This window comes from Argiope bruennichi, chromosome 6, assembly GCF_947563725.1.
Source record: "Argiope bruennichi chromosome 6, qqArgBrue1.1, whole genome shotgun sequence".
NCBI classification, from domain to species: domain Eukaryota; kingdom Metazoa; phylum Arthropoda; class Arachnida; order Araneae; family Araneidae; genus Argiope; species Argiope bruennichi.
Window position 1 is genome coordinate 6,157,202 of NC_079156.1, and position 25,650 is coordinate 6,182,851.

The 25,650-nt window shown below is 31.8% G+C and overlaps 1 protein-coding gene across 1 annotated transcript in view; it reads left to right on the plus strand.

The window, feature by feature from the left end:
- Positions 1-25,650, plus strand: part of LOC129971230 (uncharacterized) — a 398,163-nt gene that overhangs the window by 136,367 nt on the left and 236,146 nt on the right. The window contains exon 3 of the mRNA XM_056084816.1: positions 25,408-25,482. The gene's annotated coding sequence lies outside the window, so the exon portion shown is untranslated. The remainder of the gene's footprint in view (positions 1-25,407; positions 25,483-25,650) is intronic.

The following is a 25,650-nucleotide window of genomic DNA, read 5'->3' on the forward strand; positions in this document are numbered from 1 at the left end:
GTTATTTTCAACCACCGCAACGCAAAACAAATTGCATAATAAAAATTGTCACAAATTAGATATGAAAATTGAATTTTGCGTTCTGTTCTCACTGACATCCTATTAGAAATACTATTTCTAGAAGCACAGAATTCCATCTTCGGAATCAGATTTCCGATTGTTTGAATTTTGAATTCACCTAGTATGCGGTCTTAGTCTATTTAAACTCATTGTTATGGTTGACATACTGAAAGTGAGTTATCTCTTTGATATGGATTTATAACAAAGAGTTTAGAAAAATAGTTTTCTGATTATTTGACCAAAATGGCCGATGGTTTCCGAATAGCTTTACAGCAACAATGTTGATCGCTTCAAACAAAAGTTCAGTTTTCTACATATGAATGGATGCAAAATAAATGCCTTGTCCAATATTCAAAATTGTCATAATTTTATTTAATGTATATATTGGTTTGGCGTTTTCAAGAATTAAAAGCATTTAAAAAATAAACCAGTTTCTATTTAAACCGGCTGTCTCCACACAACTTTCTCGCATACTCTCTAATAAAGGTGTTATTCTGGAAAACAGCTTTCATGCGATAGTCAAGAAATATTAAATCTTAGAGTGAATTCAGAATTTTCGCTGATTTTATTGCGTGATCCTTGGCGAGTTTTTTGGCGATTCACCCATGGCATGCACGTAATAGTATCTAAAAATAAAATCTGTGTTTTAAACCCGTTCTTCTCTATTAATTGAAATTTGACACAAAACTGCACTTGCAGTCACAAAATCTCATACCAAACTTGATATATTTAAGTCACTGCTTTTTTGAATGATCGCTTTTTTGAATGCTTCTGAAATGACAGATCGGTAGATGCTCAACGCTTAGTTGGGTTTGGCTCAAAATTTGATGGGTGTCTCTGGAATAAATGTTAAATCTGAGTATCGAATTGTATCTATTTAGCTCTCTTCATTTTGTATCTATCGTGATAATTTATATTCGTACAGCCGAACAGACGGATTTCCTCAGAACAGATTTTTCTCAAAATTTGACAAAAATCTGCAATAGTATACCGAATTTCATCTCTCTAGCTCAGAGCGTTTTTGAAGGTCTAAAACACGGAAATGCGTCAAAACTCGAGTTTGAATGTTTTGACGGTTACAATATTTTTCCTACGATGCATATACGAGAAAGTAAAAATTACTTCTCATTGGATATTAACAAATTTTGCGAGTGTATAAATATTTAAATTGGAAGTAAATAGAAAAATTTATAATTATTAGCCATAAAAGCAAATTTTTAATTATTATCAATTATTAAATTTTCGAGCCAAACTTGACTCCATTAAGAAGCAATGCAAAATGATTCATCAATTACTTTTTAATTCTTTTGAGATTGGTTATTATTTTTGTTTCAAATGCTGACTTCCCGAAGTTTTTCTCATTCTGTGAACGGAGAGTGATGAATAAGTCTTGTCGACTGTCTTGATATTACTTAGTTGTATTTAATTAATAGCGACTGTATAAATCAGCAACATTAAGTATTTTCGGTTACAGTTACAAAGGACCAAAAAAGAATAATCACAACGATTTAACAGCTAATTCCATGCATGAAAGTTTAATGTGCATAAAACCTATTTTTCCCTTCTAATTAAACGAAAAACTAACTGACTGAAAAATCAAAGTTTCAAAGCTAATTGTTTTATAAACCGATCATGTTTAGAACTGAGACAGGTGAAAAAAATGTGAAAGTGGATGAGAAAGGCCAATTTGATTTCGAAAAGAACAGATGTTTGGGAAAGAAGTCCCGATGCACGTTTTCTCACCTAGAAATTGTATTTTCTGTTGTGGAAGTTTGAGGTCATTTAATGCTGATTTTTTTTTATTTAATAACCTGGTAATTTCTTTTAAAACTCATTTATAATAATTGACCCGAGAAATCGTGCCAGTTTTTTTTTTCTCTGCCTTTTTAAAGTATCTCCGGATGTGTTGGTTTAAAAAACAAATTTGTTATAGAAAATGAGTACCTCGGTTTCGGGAATTGATTACTTTACACATGGCGAGTCATTTAATATCAGACTTTTCAAACGTTCTCGTAATAGCACTATTCCCATGAAAAATACTATTATGAATTTTTACTGTGACATTGTTGACGATCAGTTCATTTACTACATTGTTTGTGTGTGATTTTGTACATGAATTATGCCGTGAACTTAAATCAGTAAAGCCTGCTGACACTATTTTTAACCTAACATTCTTCAAGTAATTTTTTTACTTGGTAAAGAGGGATGATAGTAAAATTTTAAAATTAAATGCTCATAGGTGCTTTATTAATGACCACAGACCAATAAAGCTTACATTTACTTTTTATTTGCGTATTTTTTCATTGTATAACAAATCGAACTTAGAGTGAGTGGAAAAATGTTTTATGACAGGTTTACTAATCTGAGCTAGCTAGAAAGTTCAATAAATAAATTCTTTTTTATGTTTATGGTCGAGTTAAGCTCTTTTAAGTTTGTTCATTTTATTTTCTGAAAGTACTGGGTGGATTTTAAATTCCTAATAATGTCTTTCCCTATCAGTAAAGTACACATGGACTGGTAGGAATTCGAGCAGAAATCTACCAATGTCAGAAAATTTTTCATAACAAATTCATTCAAAAGAAACTGGACCTTTAAATATTCTGTGAATAATCGAGCAAACAGGAATATTTTGAATTCGAATACGAAATTTCGTTTACAATAAAACACAATTGCATCAGCTTAAAACCGCAGTCATTACAAATGCCTTGACGAAATTTGTTATAAAATATCGAAGTCGAAATTATAGTTAAAGAGCCAATGAATCGATTTAAATGGAAACAAATTATAATTATATCGATTATGGTGAGATGTCCAACTCGTTATCCTTTCTTGTGACATTGCTTTGTGAATCAAGTGCATTATTGAATGAAACAAAAAAAAAATCATATTACCTAATCCATTCGCGCGGCATTCATTTTGTATACATTATGGACAAGATGTGCGTAGTACTTTTATGATGGGGCGCTGACGAAGTATTCACACTATGTCACATTATTAGACGAGTATGTATAGATAGAGAGCTACAGTATATAGGGAAAAAATAAGAAATATTAAAGAATTCGTTGCTTAATTTCAATACATTTCAGCAAGAATCCGATTCCGATCAGTAAAATTATTTTCACCTACTGATGTATCAGTTACATTTTTTATAACATCACCAGAATCTCCGTTAGATAAGCGTCTAATATCTTCTTTACGTTTCTGCGGGAATCTAAAATCGTCACTGTTCTTCTAAATTATTATTGCGCTCATTCGCACATGGTACATTGATGAAATATTTTGCAATTACATACAAAGATGCACGCAGCGCGAATCACACTTACTCACTTGGAAACAAAGTGTGTCGACACATGCATGTCTGCGCATTTTGGGTTCATTAATACATTTCGAGTGTAAAGCGTTACTCCGCGCTACAGGTTTAAAGAAAAAATTCTGTTTTATTTATGACTTTATCTTGAAGTTAGTTTCATTCTAAATTCTAGTATTTATATAGTGCTCCAATATCATCTTCAACAAATATCTGGAATGAAGTAGCTAGATTGAAATCGCTTTCTCTTAAATCTTACACACCACTAACCTATATTTATGGCACTTTCCAGAAACGTTCTGTAAGCTCCCACGCATCCAATACTCGCACTATACAGAAAAAAATAATGACGGTAGAGTTTAATTTTTCCACACCCTCTTTTATAAATATCCTCTGTAACCTGCCTTCGTGAACGATGCTTTTTCTGAAGGCACTACAAATAATTGACCCAGATCTGTGACAAGCTGAAAGAACACTATGCAAGATCCCACGCACAGGAAAGCGTAGCATTGTGAGGAACCTTGCTTTTTAATTAATAAGCTTTCTAGAAATTAAATGCTGAACTTTATTGTTCACGACAAAGTCCTTGAATTTGACAAAGGAAACGTGGGAAAATAGGGAGTGATCTAGATTTTTGAAAAGCATTCAGTATTGGTCACCAGGTTGGAAGACGTTTTACGAATTTGTACAGTTTTAATAAATAATGGAGATTGTATGCGGAAATCTTACATTTCAATGAAGGATTGGATTGCATAGCTTGTCTTCATATGTTCTCTAAAGCGTTTCCTGTTAGTAACCATTTTACCTGCTGGAATCCACCGTCACAAATGCCTTATATGAACTTCATTAGCCTGTAACAACTAATTATATCAAATCTTGGATATGTAAATAGGAGGAGTGAAAATTAAAATTTGAGCTTTATTGTTTACAACGATGTAATATAAACTGACAAAGGAAACTTGAGAAAACGAGGAATGCTCCAGATTTTGTAAATGATGATCAGCAGGGTGGGTGGGATTTTTGTACAATGGTACAGATTCAGTAAATATTGAAAGTAGCAGACATTTCATTTCGCCTTAGGGTTATGTTTTAAGGATTCTCTTCAGATATTTGGGCATATAGAGCCATTTTGAGCACAGTGGATCATAACACAATTATGTAACGTGCTTTTTATCAATCTAACTTATAGAAATGGATAGAATTGTGAAATTATGAATGAGTTGTAGTTATATGTTCTTGACATGGGAGTAATCATTGTCGTTATTATTATTAATTTAGTTTCAGTTTCTTCATAGCTATTCAAGAAACTGATTTATTTGGTATTGCAGTTATTCTAAAAATATTCTATGTATAGAGAACCAGTGTGGGGGGGGGGGTATTCCCCAAACTTACTCTATACTGTCTAATAAAGGTGAATTTCTGCATCAGAAGGATTTTTACATAAGTGACTATAGCCAAAATTCGACACAGAGCTACACTTGTATTCACATAATCACATACCAAACCTGAAGTACTTAAATTATTGCGTTTTTGAGCTGTCACGTTTACAGGCTTCTGAAAGCACAGATCAAAAGACGTCCAACCCCTCGTTGGATTTGGCTCAATTGCTTATTGGATTTTGTTTTGTTGGTTTTAGTTCCTTCTTTATTGTAGGTGCCTATGCTATAGATCTTAAGTTTGTTTACCGAATTTCATTCATCTAGATATCATCATTTTTTAATTATCGCGTTTATTGATATTCAAAATGGCAGAGTTCCTTTGAATAGATTTTATTCAAAATGTGATAGAAATCTGCAAATTTAGTGTAAAAACCTTATACCTAATTTCATCTATTGAACTCAAAATGTTTTTGAGTTATCTTTCTGGCATTCAGATACAGTCAGGAAGACAACAAACATTTTACGCGTTTTCCGAATTCAGGAAGGTCTAAAAAGTGGAGATGCGCAAGATTTCGGGCTCGAATTTTTTAACCACTACAATACCTTCTCTATACTTCGTATACGAAAAAGTAAAACTCCAAAAGTTGCATCACATTTTTTAAACTAAGCAATTAGATAAATGTAATGTAAATTATAATATTCGCTTATGGGATATTTTAATTTTCCAAATTTTATTCATCTTCTTTCAGAGAAATAGATTTGTTTTAAGTAAGATAATAAAAGTAATTTTTTTTTATTTTTTATTTTACGGACAACATCACACACACGAATCTGTAATACATTTATTTAACTAATGACGTTTTCTACGTTTCGCATATGTATAAGTTCCAATAGATAATTTTCATACTTACATGTCTTAGGATGTGAACATGTTAATCCAAAATTATAAAAAGCTTGACATATGGAATTTGAAGATTTCTATCATATTTTCGAGTAAAAGGCAGAAAGGAAGTTTTTTCTCCTCTACTTTGATGCTAGCTTCGATAACTTAGACACGCAATGAGTTTGATTATTATTTTCGAATTTCAAATGTATCAAATTTTGCCTCAAATCTATCAAAAGGCAATTGTTTATGCATTTTCCGATTTATGCATATTTGAACTCAGTAGCTAAACAACAGTAGAAGCTAGATGAATGAAGTTTGGCATTTGGTCTTGGTATTATAATTGTAAATTTGCATCGAATTTTGGTCCCGTATATATATATATATATATATATATATATATATATATATATATATATATATATATATATATATATATATATATATATATAAAATGCGATTCTTTTCGTCGTGCTATGGAGATTACCACTAACTACGCCATGCTGTGTCTGTACTCGATAGAATATAATACTTCTGTTGGTTTTAATTACTTTTGAATGAAATATTTAGATGTCAGTTTAATATGCAATTAAAAATTTCTGTCATAAAAATATATATATATTCATTATCTTATTACATTTTTTTTACCATAAATGTATTATCATTTCATCGTGCAATCAATCCGTTGCTGAACTTGATTTTATTTCAAAATGTGTTAAAATTTGAGCGTCTAGTATAATACTAAACCAACAAAAGAAGATAACACGTGGCAAAAAATGCTGTAAACAATTATATCATATATCTTCCTCAATTAATAAATTAATTATTCCTCAAAGTGACTTTAATAAATTTCAAATTCTTATGTACTGCGATCCTCTTACAGTAAAAATGGTCAACCATGTTATTTTTATTTTGAAATTCCAGCTTAACTGGTGTAATTAAGTGCGTAAATAATTCTTCAGTCTCCTTCTATTTCCAGGTTAGCGTGTCCAATTGAGGGCTGCACTCCGTCCAGCAGTTGGCTATTGCCCAGGGCACAACAAGTAATTAAAACTCCTTTATATGGTCACCCCTGCTATTTGGCAGGCAAGCACCCTCGGCTGTCGTGACTTGCCCCTTTCCTACATGCACGCTTAATAAGTAAATTATTCCTTAAAGTGACTTTAATGAGCCATCATTAATTCCTAAATGGTTTCTTTTTCGTATTCTTTGTCATTAAGTTCGACATTTGCTTTAATTCTGTAAGCATAATTCACGGTGTGTACTTTGTATGGAAGACAATTGCAAACGCTTTTTATTGCACAGATCATTGAAGTTGTTCCTTTTATGTATGCCAAAGTATACGTTGTCATTTCGGAAAAATAAAACTGACCTCAGCTTGTCAAAACATTTTTTTAGGAGTATTCCTTACTAGAGGACTGTGTGTTGCAAAGGTTCTAATGGTACGCTCCTTGAAAAATATCTATATAATTTTACCACTCATATTCTATAGAATTAAAATAAATCACTCCTGATCGTGGTTATAGGCAGTTTATGCATATAATATACGAGGTGGTTATAAAAACAAGAAACAGGAATCCTTAACTGAATATCTCTCAACTATTATCCAAAGGAAATTTTAAATAGTATTATTTGAAATACTATTTAATAGGTGAAAACATGCGTAGGAGATTATGATGATTTATTGTTACACGGTTATCTTAACAGCAAAAAAAAAAAACAAAACAAAAAAAAAACAATGGCAACATCCGCTTTTTTTTTTTTTTGTGCAAATTAATCAGCGCTTTGAAAAACCGTAAGTGGCGTGGAACTATAAACATATGAAGAAAATTGACAGCTTAAAACATTTATAAAGATGGACATTGTGTAAGACCAATTAAGAGAGAAGAACTTTTATTGGAATTACAAGTTTTCAACGTACTCACCCTCGCAGACGACAACACATTGCTTCCTTGAAATTGTGGACAACAATTACGAACATCGCGTGGTAAATTCGTATAACGTGATGTTTTATGACATTCTTCAATTCTGACAAATCTCGTATATTTGATATATAACCTTAAGTAGATTTTAGATAACCCCAGAACCAGAAATTTATCGAGTGAGATCGGGTGATAGCAGTGGTTACAAAATGGGTTAATGCTAAGTTGTGGGGCATGAATCTATCACTAAAGTGCTGTTGCAGCTCTTACCAAGCACATGTGCCAACTTATGGAAAAGTACATTCATATAATGCCATTTTGCTGCTGGAATTCTGGAGTTACTTAATTCTATAACATTGTTGCATATCGAGCATTTATGATGGAGCACGTTTCCATGCCTATAGAAGTGAAACAGACTCTTCCTTATAGTTCAAGTACTCTCCAAAGAAGTACGACCTGAGCAACACATATGTTTGAAGAATATGATATGTATTAAGAATTTTGATTTGACGTCCGTAATTCCGCAGCACTCAATTCATGCATTATTTTTAGCGAAATCCTCCACACGTTGCTTCTTGTATCCAGGTTGTAATATCTGCATGCACATGAATCTTTAAGAAAATATGCGTCGAATAGAGGGCAGAAGCTTGTGGACTGAGATTTTCGGTACATCTTCATTGCGGACGACACTTCTTACTGTATGCAGCAGACCTGCAGCAGTCGAGTGGCCTTCCGCAACAACTTCAGCAGGAACAATAACCTGGATTGCAGTCTATCACATATGCATCTAGTTTCTACAAATTTGTTTGCTGAATAATGTACAGAAGCATGGGCCTCGTTTTGACTTATGAATCGCCGATAGACTCACCTTGCTTCGGCAACAATGAACATGTGACGCAATTTTCTCCGTTCAGATAAAGCAGCTTTATCAATTTCCACCCGTTGTTTCTTTACAAGTAACAACTTGTTGCATGTTTGATCGTATCTTATTGAAGAAACAATCTCCCCACATTACTAATGAAAGGTTTTCGTAAGCAGTTCAGGAGTTGATGATAAAAGAGCGATTTTAAATCCTTAACTTGGGTTGCTTTTTAACCTTAATATAACATACTAAGTTCGCAATCTCTGATACCTTTCTATCATCTTTCATCTTCATTATTCAAACTTTGAAGAAATTAGAGATATAAAGCGCGGAGGCAATAAAGTTTTCTTTTCCTTTTATTTTCAGACCTTAAGTCCTCCCTGCACCTTTGCCTTCCGGTTTGAATGAGGGTTTAAAAAATTATGACGAATGTAATTATATCTGTACATAATATATTGTAATTTTTTTATTATTAATTAATTTTTATAAGTAAATGCGTCTTGTTTGTGTGGAAATCAGGCCGAAGAAAGACAATTCCCCATCATCTTGTATGAATATCTCTTTGTTGTACTGCTTAACGTTTCAGAAATTTCTGTTGAATATTCGGGGTTTTTTCCTTCTATTTTCTCATGTACTTTTAGGTAACGGTGTCACAGCGTGATATCAAAATGGACTGCACTTAGATGTTGCAGAAATATATGATTCCAGTTGACATCATTAAAAATCGTTTAAAATCATTTATAAAGGACTTAATAGTCGACCAAAGGTTTGTGATTATTCTTCGCATCATTTATCGAGTTGGTAAACTGTTTTCAAATCCGATAGCAGACTATAATGATAAGAATCCTCTAAAATGACCTTTTAGACTGATAAGAGAGATTTTGTCCCTCTTATTATATCATGTCGGAATTCAATTCTCTTTTGACGGCTTTATGACGGATAAATTCGTAGCCAACTTTATGTAAACAATTTACCATCAAATATTGAATTATATTAGAAAATTCATTGTATATAAATTCAGTGGCAATATATAGATTTTTCTTCCTTAAACTTAAGAAAAATGTATTAGAAAATTTGCAGACCATCGGAGCATTTCTTCTGTTGCCGAAAACTCGGATCATTATGGTTCCATTTCTCTTATTGACCTCATTTAAAGTGCATCATAAAAAAAGAAATCAACTTGACTTTTATCCGAATTATCACCAATTATGAACCAAATTTTATTATCTGATTCCCTCTGAAGCACTTTTTTCTTTCAATACTTCGTGTTTACCATAATCGTGAGTACTTTTTGCCCAATTACGCATGTCCTAAAGAAATTTTACGTGAATAAAAAATAATTTTTTCATAATAATGAATCTTATTCTTCTCTGTATTGCTGGAAGAAATTACTTTGATAGTGAAGATAAACCCTTCCCATTGAAGGCAACATCAGTTCATTAAAACTCCATTTATAGATATGAAAGAAAAAAAAAAGAATAAGTTCCTCTTAATGTCTTTATTTCCCAAAAGGGGTTCTGAATATTTTTGATTCAAATTAAAACAAAATTTCGTGCCTGGAAGTAGATGGTGGGCGTTTCAGTCCGGTAGGTTGACAATGGCAATTAAAGTTCCGAAAAAAATTCAATTCCTCGTTCATGATTATTTTAAAATGGATCTCAAGCGGAGAGCTGTTGGAACTTTAACCCTGTCCGAGTTTCAACAAAGCGGGTGTTCCAGTTTGTAATGAAAATCCGTCGCCTCCTTCAGTTCTTTCTGAAAGGGAAATATCTGCGATGGAGTTTAAAAACAGTTGTTTGCAACAACAAAAGATCATGTTCTTGGGAAAATGAAAAGGTGCACTCGATAAATCACTCATGAGCCATCACCTGGAAGAAGATTCACTGCGGGTCTCTGTGAATGCACAGTAGGACGTACACAGAAGAATATTGTTTGGAAAGGGGTGCGTCAGGTTTCATATTAATGAACTTGGCAGTATTTTTGATGGATGCCAAAAACGGAACGTTGAATTCAATTCAAAAGCCCATTGTTTGCGTTCGTTCGAATATTATTTCGTTGATAGTCTTGGCATCTTTTGTATCTTAGTTATCTATAGAAAAATGGAATGCCTCTTCAATTTTGTTTATTTAAACAAAAGTTTATGTTCCATTTTTATTGAGGAAAATGTTAAAAAATATTAAAGAATTTCTCATTGAATCGTTTCAAATGGATATGTTTAACAAATGCATTGGGATTTCCCGTCGATATTGTAGTGCTGTGGAATGTTCCTATTAGAATCAAATCATCTTTAGAATATATAAATAATCTTACAAATATTATCTTAAAAATGAATTGAAAATAAATGGACATCTTATACTTATTATTCCGCTATGCTTTCGTTTTCCGTCTTAAAAATTATTTTTTAAGAGTATATTCATTAAAAAGGGAATAACAGAATTGCGAGGAACAATCTTCCAAATAGAATCTAAAACTAAAATGGGGGGATTGACCAAGTATATAGAGCATGTTTGTGTTGCCTGATAAACGACAACGCTGGATGAAGGTATGTAGAAACCTATACCCAGTACACCATTCGACCTTACCTTCCTAAAAGAAATTCTTTTTCTTCATTTTGAATCTTTATACAAATTCTGACTGTTCATTTTATTATTTTGATTGTTTATGCAACCATTTTTACGTAACAAATAGTATGACAAAATGAACATCGATACAGAAATATCATTGCTATCATCTGACTGCGAGGACCTTCTGAAAATAATCCTTCTTGTAAAAAGGGACATGAGTGTAACTAAAGTAATTCCTGAAAATTTTAAATGAAACATTACATTTCGTGGCTATTTATTCCCCCCCTAGACTAGGATAAGTATTCTTCCTGGCATATTATAAATAATTTTAGAAATTTACTTATAAAAATCATAAAATGTCTAATGTCTGGAAAAAGGCTAATGCTAGTTATCTTTATGCTAAACAAATTTTGACCCACATGTATTCCTTAAAAAATATTTGAATGGAATGATCTTGGACTCTTTATGAGTTGCAATTTTGGAACAAATAGCGTCGTATTCAATCAGGATTACTTTTCTTCTTACTTTATTTAACGAAGGTAAACTGATTTTACTCTTTTATGAGTTACGCTAAATTTTAGCAAAACTGTTTTCGAGGGTATATCAAACTCCAAACTTCTGATGATTACACCGTACAACAGGAAAAAATAAATAAATAAACTTAAGAAATGGCATCTAAGAAAGGTTAATTGAAGTCTTGACCTCTTTTTTTCTTCCTTGTCCACTGCAAGTCCCACTCTTGCATTTAATGCTTTCCAGCGATTTATGTTTGATTTCATTTTACAACTTACTATATATATTTTTTTAATTTGAGCTCCACTTCTCAAAAAAATGCTGCTGACATCCTCTGTTTTCCTGCATTCAGTGGGCGCTCGCAATAAGCATTTCCTCGTAAAACAGAATTCATTTCTCTGAATGGAAAAAGGCATTAAAATAGCAGCTTGCACTTGTTTGCCTTAAATATCTTATAAACACTGAAAATAAAGAAGATAACTTTCAGCAAATGCTTATTTAAGAAACCAGTGGAGTTGTCTCTCCGAAACTTTCTCCCGCACTCTCTAATAAAGAGGTAAATATTAAACTTTGGCGTGACTTTAGCATTTTTACCGAATGTATCGTGTAAGCGCAATGCGAGTTGGCCAGTTTTTTGGAGATCAGTTCCTGACATAATATCGAAAATAAGATTTTTCTTTTTAGATGTGTTTTCTCTAATGGATTGAAATGGTTCAAATTGGATACAGAACCGCAATGGCAACTACGAAATCATATATCAAATTTGATTTACATGCTTTTGAAAGTATTCTATACTTCTATACTATATGATTAAAAAATATTGAATTTTATTGAACACTTATTTGACTGCAGATTTATTAAATATTGAAAAAAATGTTGACCATTATTCGATGACATAGTAATTATTTCTAAGCCTTTAAAAAGTAATTTCATTTTTTTAAAAAAATGATGCAGATAAATAAAAGATAACATTTATATAAACGCGTTAAAAGCGTCCTGTTTAACCCTTGTCCCCCCTAAAAATATATGTTTTTTTAGAACCAAAGTTCGTATGAGTAGGTGCTAAAACTGATTTGGTTTTCACTTTAAGTTTTTTTACATTTTTCTTTATCAGGCCTGAAAACGGAGATGTTTTGTTTTAAAAAAATTATTATTGTTTGAAAATCTTTCATTCTGTTTAGAGTGTTGTATTTATGCTTCTGAAATTTTAAATATTTAATTCGTACCATTTATTTTGAAACTTCAATCCTATAATCATTTTTTATCATTATTCTATTTAATATATTGATTCTCCATATCCGCATTTGTTCTGACATACTTATCAGTATCAATTAGTGAGACAGTCAACGCCTATTTTATCCATCTCTATTCATGACAAAAGAATAGATAGTCTTTAATCAGATTAAAATGCTTGAGAGAACCACCAAATGACTTTAATTTTATTGTTTGTTTCTAATTGAGGTAAAATCGTGGCTACGCATTCTAGTATTATGAACCGTGTGAAAAAGTAACACGTGCGGCCTTTCATCTTCAAGTGAAACGTATTTCTATGCAAAATTTGCCTCTAGTCAAATCCACCTTCACGCTTTCATCGCGGAAATTGATTTTCTCGAAACTATGTATCCCAATTTTGAACCTGTTTAACAGCTTTACATCACGTATTTAGACTTAAAAGACTGGACTACATCAATCCTCCGCTCCGTTCAAGAATTTCTGCTGACATGTTCACTTTTAACGGCCTGCTTGAGACACAGATGAGATAACTGCATGGAATCTAAGTGATAAATTGCAAGTGTCCCTGACGAACTAATTGCCTTTCAAGCATTTCAAACAAAAACTACGCCATGTTTTTGTTTCTAAATTCTAATTTTAGTAAACGAATGATGATAAATAATTTTTGGAAATGTTCCATTCTTTAGATTTTTTAGAGCCACCTCTGGGAATAGTTTTATTCTATTTCTGATTTTTTTTAAATTTCTTACATATTTTTGAAATGCTGTGAAGTTGATATTTAATATTTCTTTAAATAGCATGTATTTGATTCAAAAATATTATTTTTTTATTTAAAAAAAAGCATTCTGCAGTTTTTAAAAATATTGTATTTATTAGAGAGGTTATGTTCCCTGATTTCATGAACAATCTCTGACATTATCTATATAAAGAGCTAACGTACCTGAAAAGAAATCACTCTTATTACATATTGTCGAATGGCAACAGTCAATTGTAAACAAATCAACATGTGAGTGTTTCAGATTGTTTCAATGAATGCTTTTACAGCTGGCTTAATCAACGTTAATAATAACGTTTATTAAATAAAACTTCAAAATATTATTAGAAGTGCTTTGGATAAAGCCCAGCCAAAACAAACATAGGAAAGATAGTGTAATTAGAATCAAAGACTAGGCAGCAAACAAAATTCAATTGATCACGGAAGTGTTCTTAACTATCACCAAATGGGTAATCGCTATGTCTTACTTATGGAACTTTATGACCATATCTTCCAAAACTGGTATCTCTTTTGCATTTTACTAAATCTCAAAAAATGTTTTATTTTAATGATAGAGTTTTATTTTTGCCCAATATATTAAAAACAATTTTTTCATTTAATACACAGTTTATAACAAATGAATTTTTATGTTATGAGATTCAAGCTCTTCCATCAAAGCATTCAACCGCGTGCTTTTGCCAATGTTAAATTTAAAAAAAAAATGCTTTCTGTGGACATTAATTCCGAAGTAGTCTTTTCACTTACGCTTTTATTTCGTGACATTTTTTAATTTGCATTCGATTTTATTCATGTTCTTCGTTTTCATTAAATAATAGTGCGATTTAAAAAAGTGATGCTTTCCACGTTGATATCTAATAGTCTAAAACTACAATAATCTGAGTAAAAAAGTTAGTCCCCAAAGGCGGCATGTAATAGAAAATATCCTGAAATTCACGTTAAGAGTAATGAATCAGATAAACTGGAGAATTTAAATTAAATGTTAACATAATTTGGTACCGCGTGCACTACGAATCTCCTGTAGCCATTGAGGAGCCAGATCCCTACTTTTTCGAGTAGCGAGAACCAATCACCATGCCGGAAGCTTCTCATCCTCAATTACGAAATGCCCCTCCCCGTAGGACCAACCCTATCAGACTATCATATTACTGTGTTATCTACTCAAAATCAAATTCACGAAATTTGAATAAATGCAATTTAAAATAATCAATAAATGCCTTCATATTGAAAAAAAATCACAATATACCTGTAGATAAATATAATACCATATATTAATAAATTGCTTTCTTTCTAAAAGTCTGTGTACAGAAAGCGAAATTGTCAATGTTCGATCTCGAGATCATGAAAAATCTCCCGTTTTAGAGCTCCTGTCATTCTTGCCACCCCTTAAAAAGATTGTGATTATGGCAGCTGTGTGTATAGGAAAAGTGATCTTTTTTTAGTATTCATTTCATGCGTTTAGCATTCGATTCGGCTGCTTCTGTTTGTTCTACACGTATGGAAGAAAAAGCAAAACACATATACTTGTGAAACGCAAAACTTACAGTCGTACAAAATAGAGGGGAGGGGGGGGGGTGGAGCAAAAGAGAGAGAGAGAGCGCAAGAGTAAACCAAACTTTCTTGCATACTCTTTGATAAAAATGTTGAGAACACCTTGTGTAGCATTAGCGTACAATAATTATGAAATCACAACTTAAACGTTATTTTTACATCATTTTAAATTCAAAAAATTAATTTTATAGTAACATATCATTATCGTACTTTTTTCTTTCTTATATTTAATTCATTTTTCAAAGCAACTTCAACACATTTTTTGTCACTTCCTTTCTTACTTTCTAGTATGCGTAGTACCGAGAAGGTACTGCAGTCGTCAAATAATTCGAGATTTTGGCGAATATTTCTACTTTTTAGACCTTCCTGAGTTCGAAAAACGCATTTTTGGGATGACATCTGCATGTCTGTGACAAAAATAACACAATGTTTTGAGCTGGATGGATGAAATTTGGTAATTGATCTTAAGATTTCTATCTATCTAGCTAACACGATAACTACGAAACAGAAGGGAACTCTATGGACAAAATTCGGCGCATAGATTTGACATCTATAGTGCAGACACCTATAAAAATTTGAGCCACATCCAATAAGGGGTTGACCATCTGTTGGTTTGCACTTTCAGAAACATGTAAACTCGATCATTCAAAAATGCAGTGACTTAAAGACATCAAATGTGGTATTTGATTTTGTGACTGCTAGTACAGTTCTGTCATTTTGGTTTCCACTGCTTATGAATAAAATCCATCTAAAGCAGAAATTCACCTTTATGACAGAGTCATTTTGGTTTCAATATGTTGGGGAAAAATAACGTCTGAAACATAAATTCGATTTTCAGATGGTATTAATCATATGCCATGATAGGTTCAGTAAAAATATTGAATATGCCAGAGGTTAATATTTTGTGACTGTTGCACTTTGATGCCACGAAAGGCGTTCTCTCACTTACCCTAGGTCCACAATTTTTTGAGGGGGGTGAGGGAAACACATTTATTAGAAAGTGTGTGAGACACTTGTGGAAGATCACTCCTGCTAGTATCAAATGACCATCTTCTTAACAATCTTAAAAGATATTGGAGTAACAGTTCACTTGACCTTTAAACTGATTAAAAGTTTAGAAATGATTTTCCTCACGTTTAAGGAAAATCTCTTCATTGTAACTGCTAAAAGTTCCTTACATCTTTAAAATATTTGTACTGAGTGTAATCTGAAAGAAATAATCTCATTAAGAATGCCAGCCAACTTTTATGGGTAGAGAAACTGCTAAACTCATTTACAGAGAACCATTTCATGTATTGATTTCTGCTTGTGAGAATAAAATGTATTATTTTATTGACATTTTTTATTTTATATCCGCCAATAAGACTCTGTTTTTCTGGAAGAAACCGAATTCAAAGAGCGATCCATTAGTGTTGACAAATAAGTGGAGGATTAAAGTGACTTGTTTTATGGCCTTTTCCGCTCAAAAGTTGTAATTCTACTTTAAGTGCCATTGCTTTATACACGCAGCAGGAGAGAGATTTGTTTACATAGCTTTAGGATTATCTTGATGGTATCTCCAAACGATGGCAAAGAGGGTTTTTTTAATATTTTACAAGAAACACTATTTTCTTTTTATCACTTTTATCAACCCCTCCGTCGTTAAAAGAACCACACAATTCTTCCGAAAAGTGATGTTGTGATCGACTTTCACTCATTTACGGCAGTCCTTCTGTTAACATGCCAACATGAAATTATTTTAATTTATAAAGCACCTTTGTGTAAGGTTATACAGAATTCCTCTGATTTATGAGACCTGATTTTGATAAAAAAGAAAAAGAGGTTGATTGAGGACTCTGAAATAAACTATATTTAAGACCCAGTTTCTCTGTTAAATTTCTTGTACACTAACTTTTTGTTTCATAGAAGAAGAAAACTCTGTACAGATTTTAAGCATCTTCTTTCCCCATGCTTGAATCCAAACTTAAGATATAAATCCATATTTCTAAAAATAAAGCCGATTCATTTATGTAATACATCTAGTTAATTTTTTTGAAGAATCCCTTTTGTATGGACGAATATACCGACTTTTTACAAATGTTTTCCTTCAATAAAAATGTACGAATTTGCAAATTTGGTGAAAAAGTCTCATACTAAACGTTGCTAATAATCCTGTTTATAGATTTATTGACAGGCGTATACCAAAAGTGTTTTTGTATTCAGATAAATTTGAAATGAGGTGATTCATCGGAATCACAAGGTCGAATTTTTCGATAACTATAATGATAACTATAACTGTCTTTATACATAATATAATGTAATAATATCTGTATTCATACCATCAAAATACAACACATACGAATGGAAGGTACAAAAACGGAATCATGAAGCATGCTTTGAAAACTCCATTTATCAAGTTATGTTAAAATTTTGTTCGAGTCAAATTTTAATGTCTGCACTGCAATCCGAGACAGTCATAACATTTGCTTGCATTCACATGCCGTTTGCAAGATATTGCTATGATATTGAAGCTTTTAAAAAGTTAGTTGATATTTGACAAACTTTAATTAAAATGGTGACAGCCAATATTTCCCCCATATCTGATAGTAAATGGACGGGAACTTACATCTCGACTTCAAGTTTCGCCTTGTCGTTTTCAATAATAATCTGAAATGCGCGCGTCAGATTCCAGTTTAAAATAAATCAAAAGCAATACCTTAGTGAAGAATAAATAATATTTAAATATTTTAGGAAATAACACTGACACCCAAAACAGCTACATATCCACTACAACTGCTCAAATTTCGTAAAGTTTTGTTTAGGGAAAGAATGCAGTGCTAGGGTAACGAAACAACTACAGTGAAGGAGGAAAATTCCAGATAATAAATTTGCAACTCATCGAAAATAACTGCAAAAATTATTTTCAGTTCCATTTTTAACACCGTGGGTAGCACGTTACAAAAGAGTGTGCTTTTAAAAGACCGTTTTGAGCCAATCTTATAGTGTTATAAATAGTTTCTGAGCGAGGGGAATGAAACTAATTTCTTTGTAAGTTATATTTTGAATGAATATTTACTTTTAAATATTATTTGCTTTCCAAATATCACATTCAACTGTTTGATATCCCCTGTTTATTAACCATATTAATTATTCCTATCATAAAAATCCCTAATTTTAATTATTTCGAAAATACACCTACATATTTCTTGATTTATTTTAACCCCTACGGAGTTTGTAGATTTTGTTTTCCTATGTTTAGCTTTCATCTTTAGTTTAGTTAAAATACCGTTTTGAAGGAAAACGTAGGTTATTTTGGGATGGATCTCATAATGTCGAACTGTTTCAAGTAACGAGGACGGTATCTGAGTTTCCTTCTCTTTCACGTAAAAACCTCGCCATCCAGTTTTTAGTGGCAATACATGTTTTATTTGAAAAATTGTAAAATCAATGCATTAAACCTCTTTGTTTTAAATTGTCTCCCATGAATAAATAGTAACATATTTTTTATTCATTTGTGAAATTATTTCTTACCAATAGGAACTAAACAAATCTTGGATTAAATCAATTTTTTTCTTGTGGCAAAATTGAAAGGGGATCTTGATTCTGACACACACACACACAGAAGCGCGCGCACGCGCATATATATATATCGTACTTCTTTTCGTAGTGTGTTCATTCTTTTATTGTATAACTAAACGGAGCGTTCGCTGTCCATGGCAATTGAATATTAGCGAAATCAAAATTACAATAACATAAAATAAGGCTATATAAACTTGAAATAAGTATCTGAAGACGAAAATATGTTTAGAAAAGAATATATAAAGTGTGCTGAAAACGATGTTATTCGAATAGAAATAGTTAAAAATATTTTTTATGAGTCTTAGAACGACCAGCAGATTTATCCTCTAAAATAGAAAGATATTTTAGTGTCATTTGAAGAAATAGAATCTTTGAATTCTGATTAAAATAATTTATATTATATGTGGTATTAATTATTTTGCACTAAAGTCATCAAATAAAATGATTTCAAATTGAAGTTACAGTACCAAGAATTTTTTTTTTTTTTTGGAGGGAGAACGAATTAATGACATTAATAGATCAAGTAATAATTTAAAAAACGAAAATGAAATGAAATTTAAATGATATCAAAAGGACAAAAAGGTTAAGTCAAACATAATTTCTGTGAAATTCATAGATATTTAAAATCAGTCAAAAGAAAAAAAAATGATAAAATTTTAAATTTTGAACGAAATTCTTTCAGAGAAAATCTGTCTGTCTCTCTGTTCGAATGTATGTTACCGAATTAATTACAAAACGAGAAGAGTTAGATGAATAACATTCGGCACAGAAACTGAAGATCTATATTGTACGCACCTATCAAATTTTGGACAAAATCCAATAGGCAATTGCACATCTGTCGGTCTGTACTTTCAGAATCGTGTAAACGGATAACTCGTTCTTATTAGTCAGCATGCAAGAAAGCTTTCAAAAGACCGCAGCTTTATTAAATTCTTCAATGAGTAGGAAATTCATCCTGATTTATCATACTACTTGAAAATGTTACAACTAGCTATTAAGCTGAATTTCTTTTTGTTCTCATCTGATTAAAATTTCTTATGTATTTTAAAGAATTACGGATTGAAAGTTCAAGAAAATGTGCCTTACTGATTTCGTCGATGTGCTTATTCCTTGAACTTGACGTCTTATTCAGGAATTCTTGTAAACAAAAGCAAATATCTCTAATTCCCAGTGATTAGAACCCAACTATCTAATCGGAACTCCAAAGTTCGATTTCCAATTAACTCCCTGACCGTCGTCCAGGCTCAGTGGACTTGATAGAGAACCGTGACTGCAAACCGTGATTGGGCTGATTTGGTCCACCTGCCTTTTAGTGTTTCATGGCTTCATTTTCCGCCACCTTGCTCTTCGAATATGTTGATGAGATTCCTTCACTAGTGCGGATTGACTCTGATCTGTTTTCCAGCGCTCGTCAAGAGCTTTCTGGTGAGTCTGCTCTGTTCACATCCATCTCCAGTGTTCTCATTTCGTGGTTTTGATTGGCTAACCAGAAATATTTATCGTCGTACTCCCCGTGATAAATGAGTTGCTAAGTATGCAAGAAAGAAAACTGAATACGAAACAATAACCCGTTTTTGATGTTTTTCCCAAATGTGAATGAAATGGCGTTCCTTCTTGTATTTTTATGGAATAGAATAGCTTTAATCTTTAAATTCAGGCCAAAGGTTAATATTTCGTTACTCTTGTGTACCAATGCCATGCAAAACGTTCTCTGCCTATCCAAAGTCCACAATTTTATTTCGGAGATGAAGGGGAGGGGTTAAGATTTTTATTACAGAGTATGAAAGAATGTTTTTGGAAGAGCACTGCCGCTGAATAAATCACGGCTGAATGTTACAACAGTATGCTAGAAGTATTCAGTGCCAATAAGCGGTCATCTCTGGAACAATCATAATTCCTCACCATTTTTCCGAAAATAATAGTGACGTAGTTTTCGTTGGGAAGAATCTATCAAACGTACAACGAGGCCGTTTCGGTCAATATTATCTCGCAACAGAATTTAAAGAATTGGCAGTGTTTTCCTTATCGTTTGGTGACTTTAGATTTACTTGTGCTATATAATCTGGCTAAGTTAAATGATCTTACTTTTAGCAGTAAAAGCACTTTTTACTGTATGAAAATCAAATGAAATTTGTTTTAATTTAGAAGTTTTAATTTTGCTGTTTGTATATATTTTTCGTATGATTTTGGCATTTTATTTATTATTTTTATTTTAGCGCAAGGTATTTTGTAAGTATGAATAACGATTCTGAGCGAGGTTTCGTAGTATAATTTTGGTAGGGTAATCTTTTATTCGACTCTGCAGAATTAGTGAAGAATATCAAGATAAGATAAATACTTATTTGAAAGAAAAATTGTGATAATATTTAAAACTTACAAACTCTTCATTGTTAATATTATCTATCTTCTTGACGTTTTAAAAGAAGTTCCGTTCCCTCTTTTGATTTTTGTCTTCAAATTAAAAATTTTTTAGAATACCTCCCTTATTTTTAAAGAATATTACCGCTGAAGATAATTTCGATTATTTATTTAATATACAAAATTAAATATACAAACAAAAAACAAACAATGGTTTTATTAAAAGGACTTAAATGTTTTCATTTAAAATATTTCTAATGTAATAATGAAAAGGTAATAATTATAAATAATAAAAAAGCATTTAAAAAAAATAAATAATAAACCTCGAAATGCTACTAAAAATTCAAACAATCAAAAAGTTTTACTCAATCGGCAAAAAACACATGAAATAGAATAGAATTTAAACTTTTCTTCTCTACAGCTAGCTTTATGAAATATTTTGTGATTCAGGCAAGAATTGTAACATTTTTTGCGAAAGTCTATTACTCACTTTTGGAGGGTTGTACCGTGACCGATGACGGCCCTTAGGAACTCAGTCTTAGTTCCTGTCTACGTTGTCGCGATGGTCCTTTCGATCAGATTTTTCCATGTGCCTCAGGGCAAGTGGGAGTTGTCAGCTATGATTATATTTCTACAATTCAGTATAGATACAAAAAAAGAAGAAGAAAACCAGCATTCATGAGCGATACAAGAAAATTGATCTGAAGGCAGATGAAATACATAATTCCTAGAAAAATTCATTGAACTGATTCAACTGAACGTTCTACTGTAGCATCTCCTTCATTTTCTTTTCTATATAATAAAGCCTTTTCTCTTTATAAGTTTATATTAACTCTCATACCGCTAAGTGGTAGTATTAACCACGTTAGCCCTATTGCTCTCTCTCTCTCTCTCTCTTTTTTTAATGAGTAAAATGTGAGCTTGAATAAGGCTTTAAGTTTAAAGAGCCACTCTTGCTGAAATATCATTATATAATACATTTTTACCCTTTTCATAATTTATTACTTAGCTTACAGGATTTATATTCTTTTAAGTCTATGGTAGAACTAGAGACGTTTAAGGTTTACGAAATCCGTTTTTCCAAAAAAAATATCAGATGGACGAAATACTTGAAGGCGATGATCATAGTTAAGAAATTAAATTTCGTTTTACAGTTACGGTAGTAATTTCTAAGAAAGTTGAAACTATATAGATTATAATAAACGCATTTTTAATGTTTATTGTCTTACAAATGTGAATATTTGTAAAATAGAATAACAACAGAATAATTATTTCACAAAATTATTATGTGAATATTTTAATGTTCACTCAGATTGTTTAGTACTTTACTTTCATATAGCTTTATAATCAAGAAGATGTAGCATTGCAAATTATTTATTACTCTGCAACTTAATCCTCAATGAAACCATTCGTTTCATTAAATTTGATATTTTATACGAGTGACTCCACCTATTGTTGTTTGAGAAGTATTGATTTCAATATTTGAAAAATATTTGTAATATTGAAATTTAAATTAGAGACTAGAAAGTTAAAACAATTAAAATAAAAAAAAATATCTACTTCTTAGAAATTGTTTTTATTAAACTGATTTGCTTTTCTTTTTTTTTTTTCTATTACTGGATGAATAAAAGTTCTTATTTCCCCAAACTACGATCTTTATTCACTTGTGGTTCAATATTCATTGGCATACCTACGGGCCGCCCCATTGAAATGAATATTTCCATCTTATTTCCAATCAAGCGTGATTGCGCAGTCTTTCACTGCTGCGGCCTATTTCTGAGATTTATAAGCGAGGATCTGTCGAATCTCGCACCGTTTAATGCAGTCATAAATTCCCGATCTAAGCGCGAACGGCAGAAACAAAAACGGGTCAAGTTCTTCACGACTGATACATTGTTTTTCAGGTTTCGCCGTATCAATCAAAAGAGAGCGCCTGGCGTCTTAAAGATCCACTTTTACTGAGCGGGAGTCCCGATGCATTGTTGCTGCGCTTCACCGCAGTCTCGCACTGTGCTTCTTAAGGCGATCTTAAAAGTATTCATAGCACCTACCTCATAATGTGCTATGAATAAAGTGGAGAAGCGAAGTAAAATTATTAATGGACGAGGATACAGATTTATAAATATAGCTTTCGTTGTTGATAGGGAGAATAAAATGACTTTTGATGAATGATCTTAGCAAGTCGAACACAAATTTAGATACAATAATACAATATAGCATTCACTCTAGTTCGGATATTGACTTCGTATTGTAATCATTTCATGTTCCAACGAAGTGCATCAAATTCACTGCAGCTATTTAGTTTCTAAACCGAGAAAGAAATTTTATTCCCTTGATCAACGAATTTCATTAACTTTCTAATTAGATCCTGTTGGGTACTTTTATTATTATTTTAATTCCTATAGTAACATAAGGGCATTTGACAAATGGAAGCGTTTTCAAGCATTTTTACGTTTAAAATGACTTAATGCTTTCACTTAACTGCAAATATAAAAGGGTCGCGGTGGACAGAGGGTAAGGTCGGCTTCGGAGCCAGAGGGTTTCAGGTTCGAGACCTGATTCCACCGAAGAATCGTCGTGTAAGAGGGCCTCGTGCACGCCAAATCCGTCTGGGCCAAACGTCCTCCCGCTGGTGTCGTGTGGAAGTTTGAAGAGTGTAGGGGGGCCAGTTCAGGTGCCATCCTTGTCATCTGACCTTGTCATCGTTCAAAATGACGAGATCTGTCCTCAAATAGCCCAAGTGATACTTTGAAACTGGACTTTAATATAACTAAGCTAAACTAAATTGCAAATATAAAAATAAAAATTCGATGCGTGAATTGGACTCGTCATTTCATGCGAAGGAATGAATGGAAAATGTTTACGAAAAAACTCTTTTCATAGTGTACTAAAAAAACAGATATTTTTCTTTTCAGTTTATTTCAACTTTTTTATAACTCTAATTTAAAGCTACTATAAATAGCATGGTATTTTAATGGCGTGGCACGAATTAAATTTAAATTTTAAAGTAATTAAATTTAATGTTTGATTAATTAAATCGATTAACTGATATTTAAGTTCGTAAAATATTAAGAGTGCGTCGTCATGAAGAGTGTGCAAGAGTATAATATTTCACAGCTCTAATTATCAAGAATTAGGTTAACGAACTATTACAAAATTATATCGCTTCACGTATGAAACGAATTGTATGTGGGTAAAAAGGACTGAAACGTAGAGAAAAGGTAGTCTGTATCAAAATCTTGAGTTCGAATTATTTTTTTAACGATTAGAATACTTTCTTTTCTATAGTTTATATGTGAGAAACTAGAAATTTATTTCGTGATTCGGCAATATTATAATTAAGTGTAAATTAACAGTGGAATGTCTTACACACAATACAGTGGAATGTCTTATTGCACAATAAAACCTTTTTTCTTAAAAATTGCTATCATCGGTGATATCTATGTCTAATTTAACTTTTCTTTTCGATAAACCATTCAAGTACCAAAATAAGTCATGAGTAAAAAGGATTTTCATGTACTTATAAAAAAGGTTTTCAATTGTTTCGGTCAAATTTTTAAAACGTTTCAGACTTTTTTATAGCTTCGATGTTGTACTTCATTAAATGATTTGTAAGGCTTTTTTATTGATATAGTTTGAGATATGATCATAATAATGACAAGCTTTGCATGGCTTGTTGTCAGTATATTTTTCCAAAAAAAATATACCATAAATATTTTTATTTTATCCTTTACTTTTGACGTTGCACTTGTGTGTTTCTTTCTTCAAATGAAGAACATTAATCTTCTTATTGCATATGTATTATTGCATGAAATCATTTCAAGAATGGATACGCAACTTGAAACAGCTGGAGATTTGTTTGTATCAGTATTTTATTTCCAGAATAATTTTTCCCACGTACAGAAATATAAATGGGAAAATATGGAAAGAAATAAAATAGGAAGTGGCTGCGATAATTTCCAAAATGTATGTAGCATATTGTTGCCTACAATGCTGCTATGCAGCATTTTATTCATGTTCTGTCTAAAATTTATTTGTTTTTAAAAAAATGGCATTTAATTAATTCAGTTGATGAAACATATAAGCCTACTGTTAATCATTAAATTAATATTAGTTTCTTTTTCACTTTCTATAATGTGTGATTTCATTCGACAATCGGGAACAATTCGACACGAGGTGCGTTATTTCATGCAAGATATGCTGAAATTCAGTAGTACCAATCATGAACATTCTATTGTTAGCATTCCTTTTCATATGCATAAATTCTTAGAAAAGTAAAATAATAATAGAATATAGATAGATAACCCAACATTTAGAGCTAAAGATCTTTGTTGAAATCTGTATCTGCATTTTTGATAACCTTTGGCTACATAGTGATACCATTCAGTGTAATAGATTCAAATATAACTATTTCTATACTAAATTTGTATTTTTTATGTGCGTAGGAATGAAAAATAGATAGTACTGGATATTACTCAAAAAGATGTCGAGTCATGGTGCCTATCTAACGTGAAAACTGGGTGAGTTCATTTTGTTTGTTAGTGTTCCTTAATGACAAAATGCCATGTAAAACATAATATATATTTTTATGTAATATTTAAAATGCAAATTAGTTTTTGGACAATGATTTTGAAAGAATTTAATCAAAAGACTTCTAAGGTAATGCGCTAGTCACAAGCTTATGAAAC